The sequence below is a fragment of the Sparus aurata genome, chromosome 11 (genome assembly GCF_900880675.1).
Source record: "Sparus aurata chromosome 11, fSpaAur1.1, whole genome shotgun sequence".
Lineage (NCBI taxonomy): Eukaryota > Metazoa > Chordata > Actinopteri > Spariformes > Sparidae > Sparus > Sparus aurata.
The window spans coordinates 28,063,492-28,076,385 of record NC_044197.1 but is presented as its reverse complement, the minus strand read 5'-3'; the positions used below and the strand labels follow the sequence as shown (position 1 = coordinate 28,076,385).

General features: G+C 43.2%; 1 protein-coding gene across 3 annotated transcripts in view; it reads left to right on the top strand.

Annotated features, from left to right (window-relative positions):
- The first annotated feature begins 795 nt into the window (after positions 1–795).
- Positions 796–12,894, top strand: part of sox2 (SRY-box transcription factor 2) — a 96,594-nt gene continuing 84,495 nt past the window's right edge. For all 3 annotated transcript variants that reach the window (XR_003985952.1, XR_003985951.1, XR_003985950.1), the window contains exon 1: positions 796–1,276. The gene's annotated coding sequence lies outside the window, so the exon portion shown is untranslated. The remainder of the gene's footprint in view (positions 1,277–12,894) is intronic.

Here is a 12,894-nt window from a genome sequence, read left to right as displayed (position 1 = left end):
TCATAGTTTTACCAAAGAACAAAGTTTTGGTCTGTAGCTTTTTTTGTTTGGAGTAAAGTTGTCCTGTCTCTTAAACCACTTCCTGTGATGGAGAACAGTAATATCCTTGAGTTACAAAGATCTAAGAATGCTTATGTGCCAAGACACCACACACAGACACACACACACACACACACACACACACACACACACACACATAAGCGCGCACACACAGAGGTACAAACAGAACTATTTTCTTTTTTCTCCCTATCACACTCACCCACCCACCGATCCACACGCAGACAGAGAGAGAGCAGTATTGATTTTGCTGTCTCCAGGCTGTTGAGTGTGTGCGTATACTTGTGTGTACGTGTGTATGTGTGTGTGTGTGCGCGTGTGCGCTGTATAAAAGGGATTAAGGCCCTCGCTCAGCTGAGATACCATCAGCCATCAACCCTGCTAGTCCGCTTCGGGCTTTCCCGGCTGCCGCATTGTCTATTCTGCTCCGCTATGTGAAAAATGTTGAATATCAACAATGGCTTTCAGTGGTGTATTGTTGAGTTTTTGTATGAACTAATCTTGCCTCAGTGAAAGAGACCTAGGGCTTGGACAAAACGTCTAGAGCCACAGCATTCCTAGCTGGCTCTCCCCTTGAACACTGAGCAGAAGGCTGGGGCTGAGGGAGGCAGAGTACAGGGGAAGGCAGGCTGGAGGAGAGGCAGGGACGGGGAGAGCCGGGGACGGGGTAGGAGCTCCGAGGCTGGGGGGTTACAGGGGGATGACAGGGCCAGGGGAGGCTGCGGAGGGGGAAAGTGTGAAGGTGGGAGGGCGGGGTGGGACGCAGGCTAAGGTGGGAGAAAGGTGAGGCTGGTGAGAGGCCGCGATTAAGGCGCCCCAAGTCCCAGGCTAAAGGAGTGATGAAGATGAGGGATAAGCTTTGGAGAAATGGAGGAGGAGAAGGCCAGGTAGGGAGGGGAAAACTACGAGGCAACTAAGGGGTTAAACTCGACAGAAATATGACTTTGCCTGCATAGAGATGGTAGATGAATGTAGAGGACCGCCATTTTTTATTCCGAATGTCCAAAACCAATTAAAGTGCAGGAAGTAGACCAGGCAAGACCGCCAGAGATCAAACTCCAGACAGAAAGAGAGACAGCAATCCAGCACTAGGAGTGAGGAGTCTTTGTTTTCCTTTTCCCTGCCATGGATGTAACGCTGGTTTGGACAGCAGCCGATGTCCAATCAGACAACAGGATCGTGGGCCTTGTCATAATGACAACCGTGACATCACTGCAAGGTAAGCTGACTGAAAGATTGGCTGAGTGATTGACTGACTCTGTGACCGTGTGACCAACATAGCACACTTTGATTAGCTGTCTGAATTTCTCTTCTTTTTTTCCTGCCTCTCTCTCACCATCTTCTTCAAAACAAGCTCAACTAGGAAAGAGTCCAGGTGTGGATACAGATGTTGGGTGTGTGAGGAATAAGTGTCAGGGGCTGTAAGGAGTTTCCACGCAGGCTCTCCTGGCTGTGCTGGTGTTTTAATGCATATTTATCCCGTAGTAAAGCTCCTGTGGTGCTGCTCAGAGTGAGGTCTCTGTCTGTGTGCTGAGCCCTCTGTGGTCTCCCTCTGTGTGTCTCCTTCCTGTCCTGCTGCGTCTGATGAGGCTGCTGCAGACAGGCGGAGAGAAGAGATGGAGTCGACTCTCCGCTCTGGCAGACTGACACCATAAATGAGCAGTTTATTTATTTGTTTTTATTGTAAACGGTTTTGCCGGCGTTGCATTTCAAACATGTTACAGAGCAAGTCACACACGTTCACACAGGGAGGGGGACAGTATGAGCACTGTGGAGCAGAGGAGGGATCAACATGCCTTGCTTAAGGGCACAGGTCATTTCCTTCATCCCAATTTCCTACTATATTCTGCGTATTATTGACTCTAATAATAGTGTTTTTACACTACTTTTAATTGTTTTATACTAAATGGAAATAATGCAGTGCTTGAACTGTGGCTGCACAGTAAATTGAAATATATTTGAAGTAGGAACACGGCTAATTGCAATATCCAAATCACAAGAAGCTGCAATTTTGATAAAAAGCAAAATGAGTGACAAAATGGGATAATGATGATAAAGTGCTGTACTGCTGCGGAGGCGCTCCGGCCTGCAAATGATGTTCTGCAGACGTGAGAAGACATGGTGCAGGCTGCAACCAAATCTCACATCGTCGTGATTTTAATAGTTTCGTTCAGTGGTGCAAAAATGATCATTCCCACAAACCCTCACTCACATTGCAATCGCAATATCGGTCAAAATAATCGCAGTGTGATTAGCCGTATTGTGCAGGCATAGCTCAAACTTCAGCCTTCAACTTTGATTCAACTTCAATTACATTTTTGTTCCAAAACATCTCATTTTGTTTTTTGAAGGTGATCCTGTAGGCGTCTCACCCACCATCCACATCATGGCTGCAAGATTGTTTTCTTTGTCGATTATTATTATATCATTATTATTATCTCGATGAATCAACGAGTTGTTTTGACAAAAAAAATGTCAGAAAATGGTGAAAATATCAAAGAAAAGCTTAAAATGACGCCCTCAAATGTCAAAGATATTCAGGTAGCTGTCACAGAGGAGTGAAGGGACCTATTCACATCTAAGAAGATGGAATCAAACAATTCTGACTTTCTGTTCCCTGAAAATGTTTTCAAATAAGCTGATAATTGATGATTAATTTTGGTAGTTGACATGTAATCAATTAGTAGTTTCCTTTGCGAGAATAGTGAATATTAACAGCACACTCAAAAGGCAATGAATATCTAGTATGCATACTGATGCTTGTGATACCTTAATATCTTGCGTTTATGTTATTTGCTGGCTCATAATTGCAGACTTTCAGCATCCATCTATTTAGCTTCCATGCTCAGATTTTCTGCCGGTGACCTCTGAGTCTATATTCACAACTCAACAACCCTCTCCTGACCTGGAGACTGCAGTTCTGTGGGACTTTACTTTGGATGTGTAAACTATCAAACATCAAGCTGTTAGATCAAGTTCAGATCTTTAAAAATCTTTATGTCTGTAAATCGCCTTTTCTTTCCACAGTTCTCTCAAGGTTAATATGTAAGAAACTTTGTGGGTTCTTCTGTAGAAAGACACACACTCAAACTGCAGTGGTGGTTTTCTCTGTTGCACTGAAGGTAGCGCTGCAGGGCCTGTAGGGGTTAACATGGTGTGTGTGTGTGTGTGTGTGTGTGTGTGTGTGTGTAGGTGTGTGTGTGTGTGTGGCACTTTGGGGTCAGTGCCACGGAAACCTGGAATTGAGAGATGGTTGGCTTAACCCTTCACCCCCAATACACACACACACACACACATACACACACACTCTCTCTCTGTCTCTCTCACACACACGCACACAGACACATACACACACACACACACAGACGTGTGAACATTAGTGCAGTCTAATCGGCGGCCCCTGGTGATTTGTCCTCTCAGCTTGAAGCCCTGTCATTCCTCCCTGCTCTCCTCACAATTACAGCCCTGAACTGAACTAGAAAATCTGCTCCAATCTAGCAATTAGTCCTGAGGCCACTGGCTATGTGTGTGTGTGTGTGAGAGAGAGAGATAGACAGAGAAGGAGAGAGAGAGAGAGAGAGAGTGTGTGTGTGTGTGTGTGTGTGTGTGTGTGTGTGTGTGTGTGTGTGTGTGTGTGTGTGTACTCTTTGTGCTCCAGTCCTTGTGAGGACCAAACAGGGAGGCTGTCAGTGTCAGTTTCATCCTCGTACCTTCTTGTTGTTGTTATAAACGCATCGGTCCAGCGTGCAGATGATTGTTAGCCTCGCGTCAACGACGGTGTTTCTCAAAATTAAGACCGCTTTCATCCCGATGATGCTAAAAAGTCGTTACTCTTCTATCCTTGCATTGTTTTGCTTTTCGGCAGTCTGCAATGAGTGAAGGGTCAGAAGTTAACCTCAGTCATTTAAAGTTGAAAAAAGGCAGCGCATTTTATACACGTTTTTAAGCAACACAGAGGATTTTGTGCTAAATGGAATGAGAGTGAGGCTAATGAGGCCAAGGTCCTTTATCTTATGCACCTTCGTTTTCAACATCATGTTTACAGTATGTCAGAATCAAGGGACTATTCCTACAGCCCATCATTTAGTGAGAATATCAATCTTAATTTAGTCAAATGAAAAAAAAGATTTTATGGTATTTTATTCCTTTGTGAACATCTTTTATATCGTCATAAAACCTGATCATACTTTCTTTTCCTATTTGAGTTACTTTTTACTCTTGTGCTTGACGTGTCCTACTTCTACTGTTATTGTATTAGGACTGGTCCTTACATTGAACTCCTGAAACACTTTGTTGTTTTATTTAGTTTGTTTTGTCTCTATTGTCTTAAACTGGGCCCAGTGTGTGACCCTGACCCCGGGAACCCGCTGGCAGCAATCTTCGACACAACAATTTCCTTTGGGATTAATACAGTTCTGTCCTATCTCATATGAAGCGCGGCATCTCTCCCCTGCAGTGTCTTGTGCTGTAAAGCAATGCAAACATTGCACCAAATGCAAAATTGTGCTATTTTTATGGCGACACAGTTCATCATGAAATCACATTTTTTGTTTAAGAAAATGTTTCTCCAAAGTAATATAAACTCTGCAGTATCAATCCTTCACCCTCCTGGATGCAAACTGCAACAGAAAACTTTCCTAAAAGTAGTTTTACACTCACAGTTGCTTACATAGTTTAAGATTGTACTCATAAAAACTCAAGAACGCTCACTCGTAGGCCTGCACAATTAATCTAAATATTATCGAAACCACACTATGGCCCAACGCAATATCCAAATCACAAAAGCCGCAATTTTTCAACAATAATAAAATGTGTGACATATCAGCATTAACTAAAGTGCTGCAGAGATGTCCTGTCAAAATCTGCAAATGTAAGAAAATGTGTTTGTTTGGCACAGACACACACGGACTTCAATAGTTTTTCTTTAATAGTTTTGTTGAGTTGAAATTAAAAACGTGATGCCAGAAAGATTATTCCCACCAGTTCAGAATCACACTGTCATCTCTGTAATTGCACCATGATGTATTTTTTTTTTTGTACTGTGCAGCTCCACTCTCAAGCCAAATGATGGCATTCCTGAGTAGCCTGACTTGTCCTCGCTATAACAACACATGTCACTTGCCTTGCAGAGACACGTAGTGACCACGCCATCTCTGTAAATAAAGAGAGCGCAAGACAGCCCCAGGTTCAATAGGTTTAAAAGTAATCCAATGGAGAGTCCCTACAAGTGTGGCAAATCCTAATGAATGTGTGCGAGGATGAGAGGATGAAGTGGACAGGGGAGGAGAGGAGTGCGGCGTGGTCAGGACGGGATGCGGTGCGGGGGAGGAGGGAAGGTTTTCATGGCCGGGGGGGTGGAGGGCAGGCCTGACTGGGCAGCGACAGAGACGCTTAGTGCCGCCTGGCTTCCTCCTAAAGACTCGGCCTCCTTTCCCCCCCCGGTGCACCTCGCTCCCGTGTCTCCTCTCCCTCCTCCGCCACCACTCTCTTCTTCACTTCCCTCTCTCCTCCTTTTGTCCCTTCCCTCCTTCACCCTCCAGTTCCTCCCGCTTGCTCTCTTTTTCTCGCTCCGTTCCTCCATTTCTCTCACTTCCTTAGTTTTCTCCCCCCCCCCCCCCTCCCCGCCCTCCTCGTCTGGGCCATTACAGACACTCAGCAGCGGGCTGAGAGGTGGGGGTGGGCGGCTGCGGCGGTGGGATGGGGAGATTGAGGGGGGGACAAAAGCCCTGAGATGCAGCGGTCCGACGAGAGTGGCTGGCTCTGAAAAGAAGCCGGACGGCATCTTAATGCAGGGAGTGGACGGACAGACTCGGATAGACAGACAGAGCAGACTCAGCCCTTTATCCTCTTCCTTTAGCTGATGCCTGTTTTGGCCCAAAAAAAGCACATCATCCGCCTTGTGCCCTTCCCTCTATGCCTGATGTTTTATCAAACACATTAAGATGCGATGGAGGGATAGGTGGAGGGGAGCAGGGAAGGAGGGTAATGTAGCTGAAGGCCAGACACTTAAGAGGCTGACAGAGAAAACTTTTCCGCTCCCTGAGAGGAGGAGGAGGCAAACACACGGACGGGAACGAAGAGTGTGTGTGTGCGTGTGCACTTCTTTTTCGAGGCTGCATCCCTTTTATTGCGCATTAAGACATTATACATTAGGGTTTCGCCAACCCCTGCTGCGCGGCTGTTGTCGGGGTTAATGTCGAGGGAGAAAATATTGACAGTGAAGTTGGATGCAGCACATTAAGAGAGCTGAAAGTGCTGCTCACAGGTTTAAAAAAAAAAAAGAACTGCTTTTAAAGATGCAGCCCGGTGAATAAACCCAGCGCACTAAAAACACAACACGCGAGAACTTTTTTTTGGGTCGGGAAACCCAAAGCTTCGTCGACTTTTTTTTTTTTTTTTTTTCCTTCTCGCATTTAAGAGATCAATAAAAATAGTGAAGTAAAATAATTTAGCAAATCCATAGCCCTTTGTGGCACTAATCTTTGTAACACAGCATCAAGGACAAACAACACTTGTCTTCAGAAGCTTCAGTAGTAAACAGATGAGCTGAATGGATTTACTGTCCAACTCCCCTCTCTTATCAACCTAATTCTCCCACCAATTACGGCAGTTTGTATTCCGTGGTATTACTTCACTCAGATGGGAGGGGTTCTCAAATTATATTTTCTGCCTACGTTTATTTACTGGTGTCGGCTGTCTCTTTTGTCGCGGGCGGTGTAAGAGTATTATTATGGATTTGGTTCTGAGAGCTTAGCTGGTCTACGATCCTGATATCAGCCGGACTTTGATCAAACGCAGCGAGCGCTAAATCCACTTTCATCAGCGCGGAGTTAGTTAACTGACGGGGAGACTTCACAACAGCCGGAGCTCGGGGACGCGTCTGAGAAGTCGGGGGAATACAAAGACTTATTGAGACATTTGCGCTAATAAACTTTAATGAACTTTGATAGGATGAATAGTAAACAATTTCTAAAGATAAGTGTTTTAATCTGGAAACAAAGAGTTTAAATGACAGTCGTGTGAGAGCTCTGAGAACTAAGTTTAGGTTTCTATAGTATTATAGATAGTATTGTAGAGTGTTAAACGTATGGACAACATTGAACCTTTTGTGCATTGAGTTGAGTTGGTCTGCCAGCTCTTCAGCTTTGGTATTGGAAGTTTGTGATTTTGTCAATAACTATTTGATTAATTGTTTAATGGAACAACGGATCAAATACTTTGGTTACGTGAAGGGTGTAATAATGGACCCCCGAGGTCAGACAAGCTCGACAATCAGAAACATGGCAACACTGTGTTTAGGAGATGAGGCGATATAGCTTTTCAGAGCCGACGAAAATTCAGGCCGAGTCACTCCAGCCTCATGAAACAAGAGAAGCCTTGATCTTTTCTGGCTGAAGATAATTCACGTCATCTTAAAAACACGCCAGCGACCAATCTGTCCTTTTCCTAATCCGTCTAACAAAACGCAACAGCACAGAGGAAGCAAACCTGGCTGATCTGTCATTCTGTTAAGCACCTCTTAATGTAACGTTAGCTTAAAGTTACACATTGGCTACGTAGTTCGTGGACTGTTTGTTTGTGTCGTGGTCAAAAGTTTTCGTCCACTCATAAAGAAGAACATGTACATCGTGGCAGTCGTAAGTTCCAGTGATTTCTACAGCTTTCATTTTTCTGTGATGGAGTGAAAGAAACACAAAATACTGTCACAAAAAAAACAAACAATATATTATATACGTCTTAAACATTGAGATGCCTGAACATGCAATTAATGTGGTCAACCAATTACAGCAAACTTCATTATGAGAGTGTACGTTTGTGTTTGTATTTTGATTTATTAGGCAAATACTTGAATATTAGAGAAGCTATTCGCTCTGTAGTTTATATGCGTAGTAATTTGCGCTGGGCTAATCGGGATCTTATGCAAATGCTGAAGGCCACAATTTCATATGAACCCGTCGACCGCATGTTCAACACAAATCCATATCCTGCATCAAATATGTGTGAACGTACCAACGAGAACGCACTTCCCAAATGTTTAAATGTCACTCAGCCTCCAGCCGGTTGCTGCTGCTTTTCAACATGAATGTCGCAACTCTCTGTTCCTAAAACCAAAATCGAGAAACTTGTCTTTTTCTTGTTTTTAATACCTTATTCTTTAAAAACTGGAGGCATGGAAGCACTGCATTGTTCTGCATGCAGTGATGTATTATGGCGTATTAGACCTCAGTGTGGGTGGATATTAGCAGAAGCATGGATAGACTATCAAACAAAGAGGTTATAAGAGATGAGAGGATGGTTTTATTGTACAACAATAGGTTTATAAGGCTTAAACTGATCTGCAGCATACCTACAACAACGGCCAAACACACACACACACACACACACACACACACATACGGATGCAGGCAAGCACATGTATGCATACAGCAACCCAGATCAGTATGTGCCAACAAGTTACACACACACACACACACAGACACACATAATCAGAATAGCCAAATCCGGCTAGCCCTCTTCTAAGTCCGGCCAAGTCCATATACTGTAGCCACACACACACACACACACACACACACACACACACACACGCCCCCACAGCCAAAACCCAGTGACACAGGCCAACTCCCCACTTAACACGGAAACACACACATATGTTAAATGTGACCACACAGCTTAGCCCCCCAGTAAGACCCACAGTGTGTGCGTGTGTGCGCTCATCGCGGTCAGTACTGAGGCCTTTCCCTGCGGTTGGGGAGTGCGGATGGAGGGATGGAGAGGCAGAGAGAGAGAGAGAGAGAGAGAGGGGGAGGATTAGAGTGATATGGAGACAAAGAACAACAATAGTTTGTCACATTTTGTCAGAGAGGATTTTATGGAAAAGCTGATTTGGAGTCTGCCACCAACAAACAACGATCGGAAATATGGGATTTATTACTGAATCAGTTTGAGAATTTGCATGAAGTTTAACAACGCCTAAGTGTGTGTGATACTTTCGAAACGCGCGCCGTGTTCATGCAAACTCGATCAACATGTACATGTCACAAGTGAGACATGATGGAGAAGTTGTTTCAGATCTGAAGTGTGAGCACTGTGGTGGTACTTGTTCATGTTGGATGCCGAATGAACAAAGTTGCACTAACGGCTGTTAGTGAATGTTTCCTGTGATGTTCATACATTACATTATTAACGTTTCCTGCTGTGTAAACATGGTTTTCCATTAACACTTCTTCAGCTGGGACTGGAGGTGCATCAACACGTGTCGTTCCTCACGGTGGACGTGCTGGAAACGACACATTTTTGTCATTCTTTTGTCAAGGATACACACACACACATCACAGTATGCACACCATACAACAGCAGCATCTGGAGTCTTTTAGCTTTTTGTGGTCATGGTTCGAAGAGAACAGGTCAAATCAAGTAGCTTCAGTTGTTGCGAAGCGTTCAAATCACAAATGTTCATCCAGCAGAGACGTCTGATCATGGTGTTCGTTCCAGCTGCAAATATCAACCTGCTTTGGAAAACAGTGCTTATCATCATTCTTATACTTCTTATCCAGCTGATGATTGCGATGAAGACGACCAAGACTAGTGTGAGCAATAGAAAGTTCTCAAAGAACATATACCTGCAGCTGAACATGGAAACAGTTTAAATCAACATATCAAAACCATAGCATCCATATTCAAAATGTTTTAAACACAAGTTAATGCAGTGGCGCACGGTGATACTTATCTTCAGACCTTCATTTCACTTAAATCTTCAAGATATTTTGCAGATTAGAGTGCAGTTATAAGTATAGAGTATATTGCTAACTGCATATATGTTCTGTAATTTGTGTAGCATGATGGTGTTTACAAACTTTAATTTCATTGTACAACCCCGATTGTCTAATGACAAATAAATGACCTTGTACCTTGATTCATAATTGAGTTTTAGGGTAGATGCCACTGCAGATATTAGAGAATACATAACAGTGTCAAACACTTGTGATGAAGAGAAGGTAAATTAAGATGAACCAGAACTTCTTGTGCCAAAGACTGTTCCAAAAATATAATATACAATACAAAAACCAGTAACAACCAGTGAGTTCACACACTAGGCCCAGTTTATGACAGTGAGAGTATGTATGAACTACAACTACAAAATATATGAAATATAAAGGGTTTAAGGAGTAAATGCATATACCAGTGCCACATTTAACAATAAACCTTGCATAAACTTTACTGTCCAGAATTACAGCAGTGTACCTTTTCTGCACTGTGTTCTGTAAAAAAGTTGAAATTAAACTATTTGTATCGATGCATATCAGACAACTTATACGCTGTTTAATAATATTTATTCCGACCTTTTGGCCAGACCGTTAAAGATTTTCATCTCAGTGAGGTTGGATCAAGGACTTTAAAAACATTTTGATTTATCTATGACAGGCCAATATCAGCTAATAATATCAACCAACTACCTGTGTAGTTGGACTCAATGCAAATTATTGACAATAAAACAACACATTATGTTACTGCTCCACACATGGATTTAATGTGTTATGTTTAATGTTACTCTGCAGAGTTAAACCTGAGTTGCTGTTGCATCCCTGCTGTCCTCCAAATGAACCAGACAAACATCAGTGAATTGATCAAATCGCTGATTTACTAAAACATACTGCACATCTGTTGAGGGATTATCGCTCTAATGCCTTTTTGCCTGCTAAACGAGGCATTGCTGCGTCACTGAGGCCTCAGAGACTCAAGCTAGTTCAGTGAAAATGTCGGCAAAGCAGCGGGCAGCGGGAGCACGGGCGGTGTGAGGCGGGAAAACAGCAGGATCGGTTTGAAGTGAATGAAATGATTTAATGTTTCAGAGTCGGCCTCGCCCCTGGGGAATGGAACGATATGGGCTCCTAATTGACACCAGGTCAACTGCTTCGCTCTCTCACACACTCGCACACACACACACACACACACACACATACACTGCTTTCTGTTTCACGCTGTTTCTGCTTCAGCTGTCTCTCAGACACACACACACACATTACAGTCTTGCCAGTAGCCAGTCCAGTCCAGTGCTGGCCAGTGCCGGACAAACAAAGGCCTGCGCTGTCCGACTATAATGATGGATGACCAGCAGGCTCATATTTTATAGGGATTTCACAGGAGTCAGTCCGTTCCCAGGCCGAGCTACAAGTCAATAGCCTTCTATAAGGCTTCACAAAGTCTCTAAGACGACATGTTTATGAAATCTTGAAAAAAAAAGAGAAATGTTTTATGATTTTATTAGGCCTGAATCAGCCATTGATAGAGCAGCAGTTAATAACAACTGAATGTGATTAGCAGAGAGTGGAATGTTTTATTAGTGTCAGTGTTAGTTGATTGACAGATCCCCGGTGGTCATTACTGTTCACTTTTGGAGCGTCCTGACAGATTACGTGCAGCAGTCGTCATGTGGAAGTGTGTTTAGTGCTTTTTAATGGGACTGCATTGCGGTTATACCTTTTTTGCAATGGAGTAAATCTCTGTATTAACAAGTCATTTAGTCTGTTATTGAGTCGCGATATGTTGTTTCTAAAGAAGCTGCTGATGGGGTGCCATTTTTACACCTCATTAAAAATCCATCTTATTTCAAGCATTTACTTTAATCAAAGGCCTTTTTTTTGGAGACTAATGCAGCAATCTGCCTTATTCTGACCTATATATATATATATATATATATACATCATATATATATATATATATATATATATATATATATATATATATATATATATATATATATATATATATATATAATTATATATATTTATAGTTGTTTCTAGAAATAAAGATAATAAAAACACTGCAGCTGAATTAGTGTGCCCTGATGCCCTTTAAGATGCTGACGATGGCCCATGGCTCAGTTTTTACCAGGAGCCTGTGTTACATGTGATTTCTTCCCTTTTTTCCCGTCATGTCTTCATCACGTCTCTATGAAAATTAAGACAAAAATTGCCCCTCACACTGCTGGTTAAAAGATATTAGTTAGTGTTAATTAATGCATATTTGTTGTAAGTTATTTCGCAGTAATCATTATGATTATGGGACGTGTTCTCTGGTCGCTTGCATGAGACAGACATACATCCCGCCCACCACACCATCTTTACATCCTTACCGCACCACTTCCTGCACTGTCACTGAAGGTTGGCTTTGGAAATCACACCTGTGAGTCACCAAAAAACGGGTCCAGTATGGCTGTGATTCCTGGAAACACTGAAGGCACACTTGGTGGTGGGGAGATTTCATTAAGAATCCACAGAGCCACCATTTCATACATAACTTACCAACAGATGGAAAGTAAGCGGCTGAGTGTAGCAGTTGTAGTAGTTGTAGTAGTATTTATAGTAGTTTGAGTTGTTCGTGGTAGATCTACATCGTCGACACTGCTCAGGCACATCTTCTTTCCGGTCAGTCGTCGTAGCCTCTGCTTCATGTGCTGAGCCCTCGCTAACAGTAGCCAGGGGTTGGAAAAGGTCTGGACCACCGTCTTGGCCTTCAGTGAAGTTGGGAGACTCAGGGGGAGAAATGCCTCCCACTTCCAATGACCTTTTAGTTGCAAATGTCTGGTCGCCTGTGGCTCTGCTCTGGATTTGAATGGATTTTTTGAACGGCTCAAGCCTTTACAGGTTCCTCTTGGTTTTCGGTATCTGAGAACCACTTCAAACCCCGGTCGGAGCAGGTCAAAATTATATTTAGGCTAACCGGCGTGACCAGATGTATTTCCGTGCCTCTCAGCTCTTTTTGTATCTCATACTCGAGAAGATCCGAGTGAAGAAGAATCAGCAAGCAGATCTGACCACGTGATAATCATTACAGGAG